The 21,094-nt window shown below is 39.9% G+C and overlaps 1 protein-coding gene across 12 annotated transcripts in view; it reads right to left on the bottom strand.

Annotated features, from left to right (window-relative positions):
* Window positions 1-21,094, bottom strand: part of DIAPH3 (diaphanous related formin 3) — a 571,991-nt gene that overhangs the window by 473,146 nt on the left and 77,751 nt on the right. The window lies entirely within an intron of this gene.

The raw sequence follows: 21,094 nt of genomic DNA, 5'->3' as shown, positions 1-21,094 counted from the left end.
CAAAAGCAATAGAATAGTTAAAAAATTATTCCACATTGGTTGAAGACCACCTCATTAAGTAATACTCTTATCTTTTTAAGAGGTATCTTTGATTTTAATAATTTAAAATTTGAGTATCTGAATAAATGAATGACACTAGAATGTTACTTGATTACAAAATAAGTTGATCTCAGAATTTCTAATCATTTTGATATTTAAACAGCCTTCGTGTCTTAAGAAAATTTATTTTAAATAACAGGGGGAAATGTATAAAGATCACAAGCTATAAAAATAAAAATACTTAGTAAAGAGTAAATGAGGACAACAGCTCCTGTCACATCCTCCTCTAGAAGGAGTTAAGAAGTGAACCTCAAGGGAGGTGCATTTTGCCACCTGTTACAATGCCCTCATCCCTTAAATTACAATTGACTTCAGATGATGAATTAGTAAAAATCAAAATATAACAGATAATAAGGCTGCTATTAAAATGACCCAAGAGTTTACACATGTGCACCAAGACCAAGTGTAACCTCAAGATAAAATGAATTTATTTTAATTACAGTATAAAGTATGACCTCAGTAATTTGGGGGTACTCTAACAGTAGGGAGTATATGCTACATGAGGAGGCAGTCTGCGGGGCTACTTGCACACATATCCAGAGACCCAAACTTCTTCAGAGTTCCACAGAGATTCCCCTGGAAAAGGGGCGCCAATGATCTCATTTCTGCTGCATCAGGAATTCCCTGTCCACATGGAGCTTCTCAATTAACTCAAGGAATTAACTCATTAACTTCTCATTAACTCAATTAATGTAATTCATACATGAAGTATGATGACAGTGAAGATAGGGAAAGCACATGATGCTATGGCACACACCCCAATATCTTCACAGTGACTCATCCAACAAACCAAGTAAGCAACTTCCTGTCATGTGGCATTTGATATACACCAGCTGACCAAGAGAGAAGACAATACAAGAATTTTCTCCTCAATAATAGTATTTCTGATTGTGTAATGTTAAAATAATACTTGGATTTTAATACATTAGAGTAGATTGTATACCTGCCCACAAAATACATACATACATCTTAGAATGTTGACCATCCAAGTTTGTCAGGCTTCAAAATCTGTCACATGTAGACAATCATAAGTTCACAAAGAAAATACTGTCACAAAGGAATCTATGTTGTCCAGATGACACATGACCTTGACCCGTGTCTTTCTTTTTCCTCCAGGTACTATACAAAAAGGCCCGGGTACACGTACCTCCTCAGGACCCTCAAGCACTAACCAAAAGAGCAAAGAGAAAGCTCATTCATGCTTGTGCTCAGTCGTGCCTAATGCTCTGGGGCCCCATGGACTAAAGCCTGCCAGGCTCTTCTGCCATGGGACTTCTGAGGCAAGAATACTGGAGTGGGTGGCCATTTCCTCCTCAAGGAGATCTTCTCAATCCAGGGATCAAATTCACTTCTCCTGCATCGCCTGCACCGGCAGAAAGACTACCATCAAGCCACCTGGGAAGTTTAACAACTAACTAAATTAGCAAGGAGAGTGGCAGTGCTGTGATCAAATAGCACAAATTAGATCTTTAATAAATGTGGCTAAGTGGAGCTATTTCAAATCCTAAAAGAGGATGCTGTGAAAGTGCTGCACTCAATATGCCAGCAAATTTGGAAAACACAGCAGTGGCTACAGGACTGGAAAAGGTCAGTTTTCATTCCAATCCCAAAGAAAGGCAATGCCAAAGAATGCTCAACCTACCACATAATTGCACTCATCTCACACGTTAGTAAAGTCATGCTGAAAATTCTCCAAGCCAGGCTTCAGCAATACGTGAACGGTGAACTCCCTGATGTTCAAGCTGGTCTTAGGAAAGGCAGAGGAACCAGAGATCAAATTGCCAACATCCACTGGATCATCAAAAAAGCAAGAGAGTTCCAGAAAAACATCTACTTCTGCTTTACTGACTATGCCAAACCTTTGACTGTGTGGATCACAATAAACTGTGGAAAATTCTGAAAGAGATGGGAATACCAGACCACGTGATCTGCCTCTTGAGAAACCTGTATGCAGGTCAGGAAGCAGCAGTTAGAACCGGACACGGAACAACAGACTGGTTCCAAATAGGAAAAGGAGTACATCAAGGTTGCATATTGTCACCATGCTTATTTAACGTATATGCAGAGTACATCATGAGAAACGCTAGGCTGGAAGAAACACAAGCTGAAATCAAGACTACCGGGAGAAATATCAATAACCTCAGAGATGCAGCTGACAACACCCTTATGGAAGAAAGTGAAAAGGAACTAAAAAGCCTCTTGATGAAAGTGAAAGAGGAGAGTGAAAAAGTTGGCTTAAAGCTCAACATTCAGAAAACTAAGATCATGGCATCCGGTCCCATCACTTCATGGGAAATAGATGGGGAAACAGTGGAAACAGTGTTAGACTTTATTTTTCTGGGCTCCAAAATCACTGCAGATGGTGACTACAGCCATGAAATTAAAAGACGCTTACTCCTTGGAAGGAAAGTTATGACCAACCTAGATAGCATATTCAAAAGCAGAGACATTACTTTGCCAACAAAGGTCCGTCTAGTCAAGGCTATGGTTTTTCCTGTGGTCATGTATGGATGTGAGAGTTGGACTGTGAAGAAGGCTGAGTGCCGAAGAAGTGATGCTTTTGAACTGTGGTGTTGGAAAAGACTTCTGAGAGTCCCTTGGACTGCAAGGAGATCCAACCAGTCCATTCTGAAGGCGATCAGCCCTGGGATTTCTTTGGAAGGAATGATGCTAAAGCTGAAACTCCAGTACTTTGGCCACCTCAGGTGAAGAGTTGACTCATTGGAAAAGACTCTGATGCTGGGAGGGATTGGGGGCAGGAGGAGAAGGGGACGACAGAGGATGAGATGGCTGGATGGCATCACCGACTCGATGTACGTGAGTTTGAGTAAACTCTGGGAGATGGTGAAGGACAGGGAGGCCTGGCGTGCTGCGATTTCTGAGGTTGCAAAGAGTCAGACACGACTGAGCGACTGATCTGAACTGAACTGAAATGAAGTGGAGGATGGGAGCTAATTACTGGAACAAAGACAGAGGAACCAGAAAGGGTTGATGTGGACAAGATGGAAGTCAACAGCAACTTCAAGGAATAAAATTCTCCCCCATGAACAAAGGTTACAGCATGCCTGTGTGTGCTCCCAGAACATTCCTGAATGGGTATGACAGATTCTGTCCTAAGAAGATAAAAATTATGGGTAATTAAAGTTAAAAGGGGATTTAAAATTTAGAGTTAGCGTACAATTTTTAGAAGAGAACTAATAAAAAATAAGTTAAAAATTTACTTTTAAAAAGGTATCAAGCCCATAAAAATGTATACTTCTTGAAAATAACAGATCAGATCAGATCAGATCAGATCAGTCGCTCAGTCACGTCCAACTGTTTGAGACCCCATGAATCGCAGTACACCAGGCCTCCCTGTCCATCACCAACTCCCGGATTTCACTGAGACTCACATCCATCGAGTCAGTGATGCCATCCAGCCATCTCATCCTCTGTCGTCCCCTTCTCCTCCTGCCCCCAATCCCTCCCAGCATCAGAGTCTTTTCCAATGAGTCAACTCTTCACCTGAGGTGGCCAAAGTACTGGAGTTTCAGCTTTAGCATCATTCCTTCCAAAGAAATCCCAGGGCTGATCGCCTTCAGAATGGACTGGTTGGATCTCCTTGCAGTCCAAGGGACTCTCAAGAGTCTTCTCCAACACCACAGTTCAAAAGCATCAATTCTTTGGTGCTCAGCCTTCTTCATAGTCCAACTCTCACATCCATACATGACCACAGGAAAAACCATAGCCTTGACTAGACAGACCTTTGTTGGCAAAGTAATGTCTCTGCTTTTGAATATGCTATCTAGGTTGGTCATAACTTTTCTTCCAAGGAGTAAGCGTCTTTTAATTTCATGGCCGCACTCACCGTCTGTAGTGATTTTGGAGCCCAGAAAAATAAAGTTTGACACTGTATCCACTGTTTCCCCATCTATTTCCCATGAAGTGATGGGACCGGATGCCATGATCTTCGTTTTCTGAATGTTGAGCTTTAAGCCAACTTTTTCACTCTCCTCTTTCATCAAGAGGCTTTTTAGTTCCTCTTCCCTTTCTGCCATAAGGGTGTTGTCAGCTGCATCTCTGAGGTTATCGATAGTTCTCCTGGCAATCTTGATTTCAGCTTGTGAATTCCAGTCCAGCGTTTCTCATGATGTACTCTGCATATAAGTTAAATAAACAGGGTGACAATATACAGCCTTGATGTACTCCTTTTCCTATTTGCAACCAGTCTGTTGTTCCATGTCCAGTTATAACTGTTGCTTTCTGACCTGCATACAAATTTCTCAAATTTGGCCTTGGAATATGGAATGAAGCAGGGCAAAGACTAATAGAGTTTTGCCAAGCAAATGCACTGGTCATAACAAACACCCTCTTCCAACAACACAAGAGAAGACTCTATACATGGACATCACCAGATGGTCAACACCGAAATCAGATTGATTATATTCTTTGCAGCCAAAGATGGAGAAGCTCTATATAGTCAGCAAAAACAAGACCAGGAGCTGACTGTGGCTCAGACCATGAACTCCTTATTGCCAAATTCAGACTTAAATTGAAGAAAGTAGGGAAAACCACTAGACCATTCAGGTATGACCTAAATCAAATCCCTTATGATTATACAGTGGAAGTGAGAAATATATTTAAGGGCCTAGATCTGATAGATAGAGTGCCTGATGAGCTATGGAATGAGGTTCGTGACATTGTACAGGAGACAGGGATCAAGACCATCCCGGTGGAAAAGAAATGCAAAAAAGCAAAATGGCTGTCTGGGAAGGCCTTACAAATAGCTGTGAAAAGAAGAGAAGCAAAAAGCAAAGGAGAAAAGGAAAGATATAAACATCTGAATGCACAGTTCCAAAGAACAGCAAGAAGAGATAAGAAAGCCTTCTTCAGCAATCAATGCAAAGAAATAGAGGAAAACAACAGAATGGGAAAGACTAGGGATCTCTTCAAGAAAATCAGAGATACCAAAGGAATATTTCATGCAAAGATGAGCTCGATAAAGGACAGAAATGGTATGGACCTACTGAAGCAGAAGATATTAAGAAGAGATGGCAAGAATACACGGAAGAACTGTACAAAAAAGATCTTCATGACCCAGATAATCATGATGGTGTGATCACTGACCTAGAGCCAGACATCCTGGAATATGAAGTCAAGTGGGCCTGAGAAAGCATCACTACGAACAAAGCTAGTGGAGGTAAAGGAATTCCAGTTGAGCTATTCCAAATCCTGAAAGATGATGCTGTGAAAGTGCTGCACTCAATAAGCCAGCAAGTTTGGAAAACTCAGCAGTGGCCACAGGACTGGAAAACGTCAGTTTTCATTCAAATCCCAAAGAAAGGCAATGCCAAAGAATGCTCAAACTACCGCACAATTGCACTCATCTCACACGCTAGTAAAGTAATGCTCAAAATTCTCCAAGCCAGGCTTCAGCAATATGTGAACCGTGAAATTCCTGATGTTCAAGCTGGTTTTAGAAAAGGCAGAGGAACCAGAGATTAAATTGCCAACATCCACTGGATCATCAAAAAAGCAAGAGAGTTCCAGAAAAACATCTATTTCTGCTTTATTGACTATGCCAAAGCCTTTGACTGTGTGGATCACAATAAACTGTGGAAGATTCTGGAAGAGATGGGAATACCAGACCACCTGACCTGCCTCTTGAGAAATTTGTATGCAGGTCAGGAAGCAACAGTTAGAACTGAAAATAACAAGTCATCAGTAATTTGTACATTGTATAAAAATATATGAGTAGTGGAAAAAGAGATATTTGTTTGTCATGAATCTAGCATACCTAAAGTGTGATTAAAAACTACAAAAAAAAAAAAGACTTTGTGAGTAAGACAAAAAAATTGTCTAATGAATTATTAGTACTTTGATTTATATCTTAATATCCTCAATTCATTTATATATTACAGATAAAACATTAATATATTAATTTATATATGAAGTATTAACATAATGGATATGTTTATAATAAACATTTACCATGTGGCTCAGTGGTATACAGAGATGCAAGAGTCATGGGTTCAATCCCTGGGTTGGGAAGATTCCCTGGAGAAGGGAATGTCAACCCACTCCAGTATTCTTGCCTAGAGACTCCCATGGACAGAGGAGCCTGGTGGGCTGCTGTCCATAGGGTCGCACAGGGTCAGGCACGACTGAAGCGACTTAGCATGCATGCATGCATGCATGGGAAAAGGAAATGGCAATCCACTCCCACTCCAGTACTCTTTCCTGGAGAATCCCAGGGATGGAGGAGTCTAGTGGGCTTCCACCTATGGGGTCGCATGCAGTCGGACACTACTGAAGTGACTTAGCAGCAGCAGCAGCAGCCAGTATCCATGCCTAGGAAATCCCACGGACAGAGGCAGGCTACAGTCCAGGGGGTCAAAAACAGTCAGACACGACTGAGCAACTAACACTTTCTTCTTTCCAGTACTCTTGCCTACAGAGTCCCATGGACAGAGGAGCCTGAAAGGCTACAGTCCACAAGGTCACAAGGAGTTGGACACAACTGAGAGACTGAGCATAGTACACAGCACAGCACACACATATGATCAGTTGTTTTTCTTTTAATTGATAAGGTAAGTGATCAAAAATTTTGAGTCTGCTAACCTAAAATACAGAAACTTAAGCCAGAAGCTTCTATAAACCATCTAGATACAGCATGGAAAGAACCTACATGAATAAAGACAAGACATGGCAAAATAGTACTAAGAGATACAAAAGACACAGTCCTTATGTCACTTGAGAATCCAGATCCAGGCCTCCCTGAAGCCAGCATACCTCAGGGCTTCTCAGATGCAGGAGCCAGTATCTTCCTGTTTTTCTGACCCCAATGGAGAAAGGAAAGAAAAAAACAAAGTTCACCAGAGTGTGACTTCTTTAACGTGCTAGAGACAGACATCCGGTATCAGGCTTTCCACCAAACTATGTAACACAGAGTAATCAAAGCCCAAAGTATGCTGTAGGCCATACTCCTAGGAATTGAAATCTGTAAATACCAAGAGCTGATTTTTTAAAATAAACCCCAGACTGTTTATGAAGTATGATAATTTTGTTCTTGTTAACGTAATAATATATGAAAATGAAAATGGTTGCTTCTGTGACAAATTAATGCTTAGAAAAATCAAGATTAGGATGACCTGCTTTTGAAAAAACTTAATTTTAAATTAGGTATGATCAAGATAACTGAAAAGATCTCACTATAAAAATCATACAAATCTTGTAAAGCTGACCTTAGACTGTTTTTACAAGTATAAATTCTTGGTTGAATTAAAATACACAAGTGGTGATCATGGATGATGCTTCATGCTTTATGCAGAAAAAAGTAGGAGCAACTCCTACTCAAAGCAAAGGGCTTGGCTCTAGATTCAGTACTAGCAGATGAATATATAATTTTATCTTTTAAGTAAAAAAAAGACTATGTATTTTTAACAATGACCAGTTTTAATAATTTGTATTCAATTTTTTATTCCAGTATAATCAGATTTAAGAATGCTTCATCTACAGCATTCACCCAGTCCCATTTTATACTTTACCGTAAACTTCAGTAAGATGACTTAGCAAGAGACTTAAAATAAAGATAACATGAGACTTTAATCATTGCCCTGTGTCTCATCCCACCATTCTCATACAAACACTCCTAAATTTTATTGTCCAGTAAACTAAGTCTTTAAGAGGTATAATGAATGTTCTGGAATCACAAAGCTAGAAATAACAAAGTAATTCTCAACCTCTGAAGACAAAGTACACTCTGTGTGATGAGTAAAATAAGCTTTTATAAAATATTATAGAACACAGCTTTAATCCACACCATCCAGAAAAAGTATAAGGTATTCTTTGTTCCTATTTCAAATCACTAGTGTTACTATACTATTTCAGTAATTTTCTTAGTATTTAAAAATAGTTTCTAAATATAATTACTCACCATTTTTGTAATTTATTTTACTACAGTATACATAATAAAGTCCTAATGTCCATAACATTTTACAATGTGTTGCAAAAACTGATGAGTTTAATTACTTAATGTGCACAAATCAATCTGAAATAAATTGAAAATGAGCACACTGTACACTCTAATCTTGTTAAGACAGTCATTCAGAATTCACTTTCTAATTTGCAAGTCAGTATGTTATATTCTAAAATAATAAATAGAAAATTTTCTTTTACATCTCAGCAGTTTAAAGCCAAAGCAATCAAAGGAGAGGGAATTCCCTGGCAGTTCAGTGATTAGGACTTAAGGGTGCGAGTTCAATCCTTGCTTTGGTTCAGCAACTATTATCCCACAAGCCACTGGGCTCTATCTATAGACTAATTTTCAAATGAATTATAGGCACAATAGTAGACTAATAAGTAGGCAAATGAAATAAGGAGGAAAAATATTCATTCAAAGTCAATTCTAGTTGGTTAGAGATACACAGAACCACATACTTAAGATGAGTAACACATTTTCATTTAAGTAATACAGGTATACGCATAAGGGGTCACACATCACTTTTTACAGTGCTGAACCACCTTAAAGCACAAGGTGACAGAAACTCTCAGATACCTATGAACTCCATTTACATGGAGTACATCACTATAATTTTTAAAATGTATTCATATTCAAATCTGAGAAACATGATTCTGAGCTCATCAGGCCTGCTTAATTGCACCAACATCTGCAATCAATTTAAATTCTTTAAGATAGTCTTTCAGCACTTGAAGTGATTTCATGCTGAGATAGATTTAACACACTCACTAATTTATAGACACACACATGCAGATGAGACCTGTTTTTCCAGGGTTGGGTAGAGTATTGAAGGGCAGTCTGAATTTCCCAATGATCAATGGGATATAAATCACAATGCATTCTGCATAACTTATTTAAATTATATTACATGATAGCACTGCACAAACATAATATAGAAATTAAGACTAAAGCTAGTGCTTTATTTAATTATACTTGTAGGTCATGGACCATTAAAAGGTTTGATGACAGTTTATGAATAAAACAAGCAGCAAAACCTTGTGCTATCAGTTGACAGTACATAGGAAAATGTCATGCATGAATATACCCTTTTCTCCCCTGAAAGTCAAGACTGGGTGGGGCAAGCAAGAGGAAGAATACTAACAATTCAGAAACGGTTTTTAACCAAAGACATAAACTGACCTAAAATAAGGAAAAGAACACGAGACTCAAAAACCAGAAGACTAGAGGATCTGGGTAGGTGACAGCAACAGTATAGTTTTGGGATCTCCACAGAAAAACAAACAAAACACTAAACAGCAAAACCTAACAATATTGAGCAATAAGGTATCTCCATGATCCTCAAAATCCAATCATTTGGAGAGAAACCACTTAACAGTCACAAAATCTTCACAGCATCAAGGTCTGATGTAAAGAAGCAGAGAAAGCAACAAGACATCTGAAGATGTGAAAACATATCAGAAACAGCCCAGAGCTATTCTTAAACAGTGTGAGAACAGCAGCTGGAACCAGGAGGGGTGTGGCCCACCCCAGCTCTGGGTGCGGGTCAGAGGCAGGAAGATCTGCAGATCCTGGAGCCGCCGGTGTCCCGTGAGGACACTGTCCCAGCACTGCGGTCAGGGCTCCCTCCAGGATCCCCGCTGTGGAGAGTGCTGAGAGGGAGACCAACACGGGGCTGAGCAACCCTACTGACAACAAAACACAACCGGAAACACGGCAAACTGCAACTCACCATTTCAAAATGAACTAAGAGAGATGAATATATACATGTTAAAAATAAATGAGACAAACACTGAAAGCAGAATTATTAGGTTGATGCAAAACTAAGTGTGGTTTTGCATTGTTGAACTTTGTCATTTGATATTAGAATACATTCTTAAATAAATGTAGGTATACATCATTTTAATGCACATTTCTCACTCTATGTTTTTTTGCTAATGACTTATTATTTGCTATATAGTTTATATTTATTTTCAATTCAGTTCAGTCGCTCAGTCGTGTCCAACTCTTTGTAATTCCATGGACTGCATCATGCCAGGCTTCCCTGACCATCACCAACTGCTGGAGCTTGCTCAAACTCATGTCCATCAACTTGGTGATGCATCCAACCATCTCATCTCTGTCGTCCCCTTCTCCTCCCACCTTCAATCTTTCCCAACTCCAGGGTCTTTTCAAATGAGTCAGTTCTTCGCATCAGGTGGCCAAAGAATTGGAGCTTCAGCTTCAGTATCAGTCCTTCCAATGAATATTCAGGACTGATTTCCTTTAGGATGGACTGGTTGGATCTCCTTGCAGTCCAAGGGACTCTCTAGAGTCTTCTCCAACACCACAGTTCAAAAGCATCAATTCTTCGGTGATCAGAAACTCTCATATCCATACATGACTACTGGAAAAACCACAGCTTTGAGTAGATGGAGCTTTGTTGGCCAAGTAATGTCTCTGCTTTTTAATATGCTGTCTAGGTTGGTCATAACTTTCCTTCCAAGGAGTAAGCATCTTTTAATTTCATGGCTGCAGTCATCATCTGCAGTGATTTTGGAGCCCAGAAAAATAAAGTCAGCCACTGTTTCCACTGTTTCCCCATCTATTTGCCATAAAATGATGGGACTGGATGCCATGATCTTAGTTTTCTGAATGTTGAGCTGTAAGCCAACTTTTTCACTCTCCTCTTTCACTTTCATCAAAAGGCTCTTTAGTTCTTCACATATTTATTTTAGACTATGGAAATTATATGACTTCCCTGGTAGCTCAGACGGTCAAGTGTCTGTCTACAATGCGGGAAACCCGGGTTCGATCCCTGGGTCGGGAAAAGCGAATTCAGCAATTTTCTTATTCAATTTCAAAATGGGTCATAAAACAGCAGAGACAATTCACAATAATCAACAACACATCTGGCCTAGATATTACTAATGAATGTACACTGCGGGGGGTGGTTCAAGAAGTTTTGTGAAGGAGATGATAGCCTCGACAATGAGGGGCAGAGCAGTTGGCCACTGGAATTTGACAACAACCAACTGAGAGAAATCACTGAAGTTGATCCTCTACAGTCACACAAGAAGTTGCCACAGAACTCAATGCTGACCAATGGTCATTCGGCCTTTGAAGCCAATTGAAAGGTGAAAAAACTTGATAAGTGGATTTCTCATGAGCTGAGCAAATATCAAAAAAAAAAAAAACTGTTGTTCTGAAGTGTCATGTTCTCTTATTCTATGCAACAACAAAACATTTCTCAATGAGATTGTGACATGCAACAAAAGGTGGATTTTATACGACAACCGGAGACAACCAGCTCAGTGGTTGGACTGAAAAGAAGCTCCAAAGCACTTCCCAAAGCCAAATTTGAACCAAAAAAAGGTCATGGTCACTGTTTGGTGGTCCGCTGCCAGTCTGATCCACTACAGCTTTCTGAATTCCAGCGCAACGATCACATCTGAGAAGTATGCTCAGCAAATCAAAGAGACGCACTGAAAATTGCAACACTTGCAGCCAACACTGGTCACCAGAGAGGGTCCAGTTCTCTTCCACGACAACGTGCGACCGCATGTGACACAACCAATCAGCGCATCAGGTTACGAGGTTCTGCCTCATCCACTGTACTTACCTGACCTCTCGCCCATCGGCTACCTCTTCAAGCATCGCAACAACTGTTTGCAGGGAAAATGCTTCCACAAGCAGCAGAAGCAGAAAATGGTTTCCAGGAGGTCGCTGAATTCCACAGCATGGATTTTTTTTTGCTAGGACTAAACACTTATTCCTTTTTGGCAAAAAATGTGTTGATTGTAATGGTTCCTACTTTGATTAATAGAGATGAGTTTGAGCCTAGTTATAATGATTTAAAATTCAGGGTCCAAAACCACTGTTACTTTTGTACCAATCTAATAGTAAAGGCTAAAAGAATATAAAATGTAATGGCTATATACTCCATGTAAATATAGTATAACAACAAAAACAGTTGGAGATGTGGACAGTAAATGTAAAAGAAAAAACTTTTAAACACATATACATATATTTTTTTCCTTTGCTATCTCTACACTGAAAAGGCCTACACACCGTAATTAACCAACTAGCAATAAGTATCATTGACAACCAGACTGTTCTTGAAGTATTATTTCCCACCAAAAGAAATGACCAATTCCAGGTCTAGTGTGGGAAAAGAGGGGAGTGCAGGTCACCTTATCTCACCAGATAGAAATGAAACTATGTAAAACAGCAGGGTCACCTCAAAATGACTAGAGGCCAGCTGGACAAGATCCCACTGGTTGAAGATGGGACAATTTGAGCTTCATTAATAATAATACTAAAAATAAAGGATCACCTTTTTTATAGGATGATAGGGAACCAATTCAGTATCTTGAAAACTGGCAAAAAGAATCAAGGATTTATCCTAAATTTCCTATATCACACGGTAATCAGTATTTGAGAGAAAATGCCTCTTTATAAATATATTCCAACTAATAAATGAAATCAAAATTATAGAAATCAAAATTACAGAACTATAAAGTGTATATGAAGTAACCTCTGATACAGAACATACTCCTACAGTCCTACCAAAGGGATCAAACCTGAGTCTGATCTAACCTCTGAACTAGCTGCCATTTTGCAGGAAATAAAAAGGAAAGAGAAAGAGAAACATTAATGTCATCACAAGGATGCAATCAGTAAAATCCAGACTGCCTTAGGTAAAATAAAGGGAAGGAGAGGAACTTGAATATTTAAGATATTCCAAATATCAAAACATAAGCAACAACAAATGGTGTCTGGTAATACAATTTTCAGTGATAAAATTAAAGAAAATCAAGGAAGTAATTCCCATAAAAGTCAAGGTAGTGATTTAAGGATAAAAAAGCAAAGTTTGACAGGGTATATGAAGTTTCTAAGATGGCTGCCAAGGTTCTGTTTATTGATATCATGATATTCTTATAAATCATTAAGCTACATATTTATTAGTATTTTCTATAACTGTGTTTTACTTTACAATAAAAAGGTTTAGAAAATCAGAAACCCTAGTTTCTAGTCCTAGTTACTATCTGGAGGTTCTCACATACTTCATTTGCAAAATGTTGAAATGCTCTAAGATAATTTCAGACCTAATATAAGTAAAAGACCACCTGAGTAAATTAAAAGATCTCTACCATATGAAAGAGAATAACAAAATTATCCTTAACAAAAACAAACAAAAACAGCAAAATTATTTTTAACTCACTGATCAATGTAATACAGCTTTCCCAAAGGCTACCAAAAAAAAAAAAAAAAAAAAGACTAGTTTAACAGCAATTATATATAAGGAATAGACAAAACCTTCCCTGGTGGCTCTAGTGGTAAAGAACCTGCCTGCCAATACAGGAGGCATAAGAGATGTGGATTCAACCCCTGGGTGAGGAAGATCCCCTGGAAGAGGAAATGACAACCCACTCCAGTATTCATGCCTGGAGAACCCCATGGACAGAGGAGCCTGGCAGTCTATAGACCATGGGGTCACAAAGAGTCAGACACAACTGAAGCAACTTAGCACACATGCATGCAGACAAAAAGATTGTCTGAATTTACTTTTGGACAATTTCGTACCTCACAGAATCCCAAGGACAGAATACTGTACCAGTGAGGAAATGGTAGTGTATCAGGGAAGCACAAAATTGGGAAGGAATGCCTTCTGTACACAAGATGGTCAACCCACTTTTAAGCATGGATAGGATTTACTCTCTTTAGGAGTAAGTAAGAACTGAAAGTATGTCTATTAAGTATTAATACAAACCAAAATTAAGAGGAGTTTAAATTTATTGGCACCACTGACACTTGAAAACCAGGTACACCCTCTCCCTCCTTGCTGGGCATCTTTTTCCAAAAAAAAGACCAAGTTCTTCCATCTGTTATAGTAGATAACCTTCCCCTACTTTGATGATTGTTCACAAGAGGCCAAGTGTCAGAGAATTTCTTTGTAGTTACAGCATGCCTTTGAACATCCATTTTCACTTACACACAGGCAAACTAGCCCAGAAACCACAGTTGCTTAATAACAGCTTCATGAGTAAATGTTCACCATGCTCAGCCTTTCGATCCTATTAACTTCTAGTCTTTGGCTGAACTAAGGTTACATGAAGACACCTAGTGACAAGGTTCACCCTGTCCAGTCCAGTAGTTCTCACCCTTGACTGTCCTCTGGAATCACCAGGAGAGCATTACTAAACACTGATCCCTGGGTCCCACCTGACTTGATTAAAAATGACAGAACCCAGACATCAAGATTTTTAAAGCTCTCCAAATGACTCCAATGGATATATCAAGGTTGAGCACCACTGTTCCTCAAATAAAATTCTTTTCTATTCTTTATTATAGATTGTTTGTTATTTCCACTGTCATACTTTTCCTTTTCATTCACTGAAAAACAATCATACATACACAGCATTTTTCTCAATTTTTCACTTATTCTTTAGAACCGTTCCTGCATTCAGAAGGTCCATTCCATAGATACCTGCTCTTCCCTTTCATCTACATCATAATCATAGGCCTCTTCTTTCTGGCACTTGCAAAGTTTTCACTCCTTTTGCAGTTATCAGACATAAGATTAATTATATTCATAAAATCTAAAAAGTAATCACAAACACAGCAAAATATCATAGATCAAACAACAACTCAATAAGCAAGATGAAAACAATCTCAGATGACCTCTAATGCCACAATTTTTTACCGGTAAAAGCACCACTGACCCTGTCAGGCTCTAAAATTCTCGTCAATTTTACTAATAAATAACAGTGTTTCTGTATCTGATGAATCTTTTTCAAAGTGCTATAATAAAAGAAAAAATGTCTTAACTAACAGTAAGATTTAAAAAAAAAAACAAAAATATACAATTCTAGTTTGAATCCAATATAATTTCATCCTATTAAAAAAGAAAAGATCACCATCACCTTCATATTCATCTCCTGCCTAAACAAAAACACAATACGGTAACAACAGAGAATACAATATACCACTGGTGCTGCTCAGAACAACTCATAAGAAAGCTGGATGAATTTGAGCTGTTGGAAGATAATTTTAGTTGTACATAAATAAAACCTGCCCTGCCGCTAAGTCGTTTCAGTCGTGTCCAACTCTGTGCAACCCCATAGACAGCAGCCCACCAGGCTTCCCCGTCCCTGGGATTCTCCACGCAAGAACACTGGAGTGGGTTGCCATTTCCTTCTCCAATGCATGAAAGTGAAAGGTGAAAGTGAAGTCGCTCAGTCGTGTCCGACTCTTCGCAACCCCATGGACTGCAGCCCACTAGGCTCCTCCGTCCGTGGGATTTTCTAGGCAAAAGTACTGGAGTTGGGTGCCATTGCCTTCTCTGAAAACCTGCCCTATAAAGGCACAAATTAAAATGAAAATGCCAGATAGATTAGGAAATATTCTCAACAAGAAATTGGTCCATTGCTCTGAGGCTCTGAAATTTTCTCTCTTCAAGACCTGGAGACAAACAGGCAAAGTATCCCAAGAGCACTGATGATAAGTGTCTAACACCAAGTACCAGCACACACTTAACCAAGCTTTTTTGTTACAGGGGTGTTTTGATCAAATCCCAAACCTGAAATATAAGCCAGAAAAATCCATGCTAACTCTACCAAGAATGTGTAACTAATTATGATTCATCTAAGTTTCTATGTTTAAATAACCATAATGACAAAAAGTGAGGAAATAAAACAGAGACAACAACTTGACTGACCTATATCTATGTTCCCAAAATTAACATATGAAACTGAACTCTAAAAAATAAAATGCATACTAAAAGGTTTGAAAATACCCTCACTGATATTAAATATTAACAAATCAAGTCTAAGATCTTCTACCTAGAGAAAAAGCACACATACAAATGAACATACAACTAATATTTCCTCAAAGCGGTTCTTTCCTGGTCAAAATATGCCTAGAAGGCTGATAATGCAGAAAACCACATCCTCCATGTTTGAGAATACCACGTCCTACTGAGCCATAACAAGTGACAATACCTTTCAAAAAGACTTTTGAACACTACATATACTCACTTATATACATACATACATGTATGTGTGTATATATATACATATATGAAAGTCTATAATCCTACATTAAAGAACTCAATGTACGTTCAGTCATTTCATCACACTTTTTGAAAAAATTTTGTTAGAGTCTTCTATGTACCTTTTAAAATTATGTTCCTAATAGTTGCCATTTATATTTCTTACTAAAGAAGACTAAAGAAGAAATAACATTTAAGAAAGAATTCAAAGAGTAAAGTTAAATGCCATCCAAACTTCTCTAACAGAGGAACACTTGAAGCCACTTGATTCCACTCGACCTGATAACCTAGGAAAGAAAAAAACTAGAAACAAAGTCAAAGGAAGCTAGTAAACTTCCAGGCACATTTATAAAAGAGGGTTTATGCTTCATTCCTTGGATAAAGAAATCAAATAGGAAAAATCAAGACACAAACAGGGAATGAAGGATGGACGCTTTCATTAGGCACCTTAGAAATGTGAGGTTGGGTCTTTTCATTTCATGAAGCCCACCTAAAATGAGCTTGTTACCTGTAGCAGGGACAGATTCCAAAGACATACAGATGGGAGGGCGGCGGGAGGGAGGCACGGGCTGGGGAGCCTGTAAAAACTTTTGATTCCAAGCTAGCACAATCCTCAGGAACTAGAAGTATACATTTTGAAGAAAGATTTTTAAAGCATTATATCTACAACCAAAAAAGACTATATGCTGACAGGTGTCTGGCTGTAGTCTGTATAGAAGTGAACTTGCCTGGACAGTGTTGTCATCTCAGTATATAAAAATAAATTAGGGAAAAAGAAGATGAATGGTCCTTCTTAGAGACACAGTGGTTCTTAAAGACATAATAAAGGTGTTTCACTATACAGGGTAAAACACAATGTCCTTCCAAACCCTTCAAATGTCTCTTCCTCTCTCCACTGAAACCCCACGTCCCCAGGGCACCAGACGGCCCTCCGCCCCGTCCCTTCTCTCCAGACCCCCGATTCCCCCCTCATCCCCACAACAGACGCCCCTCCGCCCCGTCCCTTCTCTCCAGACCCCCAATTCCCACCTCGTCCCCACACCAGACGCCCCTCCGCCCCGTCCCTTCTCTCCAGACCCCCCGATTTCCCCCTCGTCCCCACACCAGACGCCCCTCTGCCCCGTCCCTTCTCTCCAGACCCCCCGAAACCCGACATGCCCAGGGCACCAGACGCCCCTCCGGCCCGTCCCTTCCCTCCTGGCTGGGCTGATTCCTCTCCTCATTCCCTCTCACAGCTCTGACCGTCTTCTTCTTCCAGAGGGTTTGCTTTCACTTTCTGAGATACAGGTTTTGGCCTCTCAGGTTGTCTCCATTTTGAATCACCACAAATTACCCTGAAAAAGCCTAAAAGTGGAACAGCAAATTCTTTCTTCTCAACAGATGGGAAGGAGATTTTTACTAATCCTCTGCAACAGGCTGGGCTTCCCCAGTAGCTCAGAGTAAAAAATCCATCTGCAACGCAGAAGACAAACAAACAGGAGATGCCAGTTCAATCCCCGGGTCAGGAAGATTCCATGGAGTAGGAAATGGCAAGTGATGTGTGCTCAGTCGTGTCCAGCACTTCTTTTTATATAAATTTATTTATTTTAATTACTCTTTGAGATTTACAGACTGTAGCCCACCAGGCTCCTCTGTCCATGGAATTTTCCAGGCAAGAGTACTGGAGTGGGTTGCCATTTCCTACACCAGGGGATCTTCCTGACCCAGGGATTGAACCCGCATCTCTTCCATCTCCTGTATTGGCAGGCGGATTCTTTACCACTAGTGCCACTGTCTTTTTGAAAGAAGTGTTCTCCAGTAATTCCCAGATGGTGCTAGTGGTAAAGAACTTTCCTGCCAATGAGGGAGACATAGGAGACATGGGTTCAATCCCTGAGTCGGGAAGATCCCTTGGAGGATATGGCAACCCACTCCAGTATTCTTGCCTGGAGAATCCCATGGACATAGGAGCCTGGAGGGCTACAGTCCATAGTGTCACAAAGAGTTGGATATGACTGAAGCGACTAAGGATGCATGCATGCATTTTCCAATAGGTTTAGTCACTAAGTCATGTCCGACTCTTGTGACCCCATGGACTGTAGCCTGCCAGGCTCCTCTGTCTATGGGATTCTCCAGGCAAGAATACTGGAGTGGGTTGCCATTTTCTTCTCCAATTTTCCAATAAACTTGCTGCTAATCATCTAAAGCAAGTCATTTACCAAGAAATGGCTACCAAGCCTTGCAGTGACTCCAAAGATCTTTTAGATACTTCTTTGGATAGCAAGGCGATCAGTCCTGGGTGTTCTCTGGAAGGAATGATGCTAAAGCTGAAACTCCAGTACTTTGGCCACCTCATGGGAAGAGTTGACTCATTGGAAAAGACTCTGATGCTGGGAGGGATTGGGGGCAGGAGGAAAAGGGGACGACAGAGGATGAGATGGCTGGATGGCATCATTGACTCTGGGAGTTGGTGATGGACAGGGAGGCCTGGTGTGCTGTGATTCATGGGGCCGCAAGGAGTGGGACATGACTGAGCAACTGAACTGAACTGACTTGGTTAGAAAGAGAAATTTCCAGAGGGAATTAAAGAGACAGCCCACATATACAAAAGGACACCTGGATGGCCTACAGGATGTTTACAGCAGCAAAGCAAAACCCAGCTCCAGGCAGCTTAAATAAGAGCAGACACCACCTCACGTCACAGCACAGTCTGGCACAGGCCTGCACCAAGCCAGAGCAGCAGCTCCAGGGCGTCAGTTGCCGAGCACCGCATACCCAGCCCAACCACAACCAGCAGCAGGAAAGGCAGCCTGCCCACTTTGGTCCAGGGAGCCTCACCAGACCCAGCCATCAGACTGCACAGGCCAAAAGGCCCTAGTAAGTTAGAAACATGTGAGTGTGGCATTTTTAGCTTCTAAATATGATATTTGCTTAGTACATTTTAATAATATTTCCTAACTGAAGAAATTCAGTTGTACTTTTCAGCCACCTAAACCAAAACTTGTAAGATCTTGAAAACAATCTAGTTTGACTGATGGCTTTTTTAGTGTTTCCCGCCCCCCTATTTTAAAGTCAAGCTGATCTACTTCAGGGCTAATTTAAGGGTTAACATTGCTAAAGTGTTATCAAATCATCAACAGCAGGCATCAATATACTATCTTCCAAAAAAGAATATTAATGCTTACCCACAAAAGAGAATCTCAAAGCAGATTCTAAGGCTAAAATGGTAACATCTGACACAAACTTCCCACATTCTCCCTAGAACAACCCATCTATGAACTCATTGCCTTTCTCAGAGAAATTTTTTCAGTACTCATTAACCTAAATATACTGGCATAACAAAGTCCACATCCTATACTTAATAAATGTGTTTTTACTTCCACAGCAAAAGTAGATGACTGGTCAGCTTGAACTCTCTACATTTGCCAAATTATTCAGAACCCTTCTAGGAGAGTCATGACCCTTCACACACCAATTAAAAGCTTTAATCATACTTCAGATAGTTAATCTATTTCAATTCTGATAATCTAATTATCTAATTCTGGTAAATAAATTCCAACCAGAGTCCAAAATAATTAGAGGATTAAAGTTTAAAATCAGTGAATGTGAACTGAAACAGATCCACTGTGTAGAAGTTCAGAATGTTCTGTTCTATTAAAAAGTTTATCTGAAATTCCAGAATTAAACTGCACTACTATGCCAAGGTTTTCTAAACCAGTTCTAACTAATGTATTATCTCCTGTAATTATATTAAGTGGATTCATGCTTGTTGGATTTAAAATTCTTTAACAGGAGACTCTGGAGAAGGCAATGGCACCCCACTCCAGTACTCCTGCCCAGAAAATCCCATGGACGGAGCCTGGTAGGCTGCACTCCCTGGGGTCGCTAGGACTCGGACACGACTGAGCGACTTCACTTTCACTTTCATGCATTGGAGAAAGAAATGGCAACCCACTCCAGTGTTCTTGCCTGGAGAATCCCAGGGACAGGGGGGCCTGGTGGGCTGCCATCTCTGGGGTCGCACAGGGTCAGACACGACTGAAGCGACTTAGCAGCAGCAACAGCAGCAACAGGAGACTCTGCCCCGATGACTCGACAGAAACCAGTTACACCATCCCCACTCCCCCTGCTTTCCCCCCACGTCACATTTGACCTCCCATGACATGTTTGTGTGTTTCTGTCACATGTGTCCCATGTTGCTCCACACAAGACAATGACACACTATTCTGGGGCTCAGTCACTAGGGCCTTAAGTAGTGCCTTACGTACAGACACTTAATAAACATATTTAGTGAATGTCTTAGAAATGCAGACTAATAAGAAACTTGTATTTTACTAAGATACATTTACTTATATTTTTAATTGTGTTTTGTAGTATAATGATTTCAATGGTAAGAATAATAAATCACAAAGAAAAATAAAAAGTAAACAACTGCTACTACAACCTCTGTTACCACAAGAGGCAACCACCAGTTAAAAATCTGTTATGTTCTAATCACAGTTAATTTAATTCTAACAACAAGCATATGGTGAAGTTAGTATTAGCTCCATCTTATGTAGAAGGAGACTGAGGATCAAAAAGACAAAATTAGATGTCCAAGATCAAACAGAAGATAAATAGTCAGTCTAAAACACAGTCAGTCTAAAGCCCCACTGCTAATTTGTGATGGCTGAGTATCATCACGGAACAAAAGCAATGCACATCTCAGTGGCAGGATGCAGGGCCCATCTATAGAAAGAGCTGGGAAAAACACAGTACTCAGTGAATTCCACATCTGAACATCAGGCTGCCAAAAAATGAGACATGCTTAAAAATTAAACATCACTTGAGTCTTTCTTCCAAAAGAAATACCTGAGTCACTGACTGGCCTAAGTAGATAAATGGAGTCACAGTATAAACAACTCATATTCTTGTAAACTGGCCGCAGGTTAAAGTATCCCGTGAAAACAACTGTGTTTATTTTTCTCCAGTTCAGTTCTATTTTATGTTCAGCCAAAAGCACTCTCTATTGTCTTTTTACTGAGCCT

The sequence above is a fragment of the Bubalus kerabau genome, chromosome 12, assembly GCF_029407905.1.
Source record: "Bubalus kerabau isolate K-KA32 ecotype Philippines breed swamp buffalo chromosome 12, PCC_UOA_SB_1v2, whole genome shotgun sequence".
NCBI lineage: Eukaryota > Metazoa > Chordata > Mammalia > Artiodactyla > Bovidae > Bubalus > Bubalus kerabau.
Note: the sequence above shows the minus strand (reverse complement) of the source record. Positions and strands in the feature narration are given on the sequence as shown.